This window comes from Limulus polyphemus, unplaced genomic scaffold (assembly GCF_000517525.1).
Source record: "Limulus polyphemus unplaced genomic scaffold, Limulus_polyphemus-2.1.2 Scaffold3106, whole genome shotgun sequence".
NCBI classification, from domain to species: Eukaryota; Metazoa; Arthropoda; class Merostomata; order Xiphosura; family Limulidae; genus Limulus; species Limulus polyphemus.
This window is the reverse complement of record NW_013668716.1, coordinates 88,358-90,261: the sequence shown is the minus strand read 5'-3', so window position 1 is coordinate 90,261 and position 1,904 is coordinate 88,358.

The window sequence follows — 1,904 nt, the reverse complement described above, 5'->3', positions numbered from 1 at the left end:
AAGCCTTTTATGTGGCACCTTGTCAAAGACTTTCTGAAAATCCAGATACTCCAAATCTACACCCTTACTCTTATCTACATAGGCACTGGATTTTCAAAAAGTATCAAAAGATTTGTAAGGCAAGATTTTCCCTTAGTGAAACCATGTTGACTATCCAATAAAATTCTAAACTTTGTTAAATGACTTTGCATGGCATCTTTTAACAGACTTTCCAAAACTTTTCCCACAACTGATGTAAGACTAATGGGTCTATGCTTACTGGGACAATTTTATCACGTCCCTTGAAAAGAAGAGTTACATTAGCTAACTTCCAATCCTCTGGTACCTGCCAACTTGATAAAAACATAAGGTTTGCTATTACCTGACATAAAACATAAAATATTACTTTATTAGTTGATATATATCACTAACTACACTATTTCTAACATTAATTATATTATTACTTTACATAAAACTCTTATCGCGTTTTTGTTACGCTAATACTTGGCATAATATATTAATTAGGCTATTACTTGATATAAAACACTAATGACGCTATTACTTGACACAACACGTTAATTACTCTATTACTTAACATATATTACTAATCATGCGTATAGTTTACAGAACACTTATTATCCCTAAAACATTAATAATGATATTACTTATCATGGACATGAATTATACTCTTTCTTGACATGTGGTATTAGCTATGGTATTAAAACAACACATAACATGAGCAGGCCATATTGAAGTGGTAAATTTTAAGATGTTATTTTATGTCGATTTTTAATTCACCCGTGAGAGTGGGCTAATAACAACAAAGGTGTATCTTTATTCACCTCTGACAGTAAGTTAACAAACAGAAAGCTGTATCTTTATTTATCCCTGACAGTAAGTTAATAACAACAAATGTTTATCTTCATTCACCCCTGACAGAAGGTTAACAAAAAGAAAGCTATATCTTTATTTATCCTTGACAGCAGGTTAATAACAACAAATGTGTATCTTTATTCACCCCTGACGGTAAGTTAACAAACAGAAAGCTGTATCTTTATTTATCCCTGACAGTAAGTAAATAACAACAAATGTTTATCTTCATTCACCCCTGACAGTAAGTTAACAAACAGAAAGCCGTATCTTTATTTATCCCTGACAGTAAGTTAATAACAACAAATCTACTAACATCATGTAATTAATAAGTATAATTTTGAGAACGTCTTCAGATAAATCGTGTTATGTACAAAGAAAGTTACTGCTAAACATATGTAAAAATGATTTCTTCTTTCTTTGAGTCATTCAGAAAACAGACTAGAAAGAAAAAATGAAGAACCTGATGTGTCGATTTGAACAAATATTCTACCTGAATAACTGTATACAGCTCAATAATCTACCTCAACAAATATGCCTAATTTAGCAAATTTGATTAGATTAACAAATCTGTTCAATTTAACAAATGTCAAACTCAAAAAATCTGACTAGCTCAAAATAGTTCAACTGAAGAAATGTGTTTAATTCAGCATATGTGTCCAGCTCAATAAATGAGTCTTACTGAAAAAATACGACCAGCTCAATAAACTCAAAAAATGCGTCTAACTCAACAAATGTGACCAACTTAACAAATGTGTCCAGCTCAACAAGTATGTCTTACTCAACAAATAAGTTCAGATAAAAAACCTGACCACTCAAAAAAACACGTTTGAACATTTGGTTGCGAGTTCATGAGCTACGTTCGGAGTGTTTAATATAACTCAACGTCACAAAGATGCTAAATTAAAGATATTTATTTTATATGAGGATTCTAAAGATTGGCATTAAGTTGTTTTTAGTTACCTAGAGCTCTGAAGGACCTTACGAAGCATATTGTTACGTCTCCGTTCGTTAGTTAATTTTCCGTAAATTCGTTCCGACAAAACTTTAGCGAC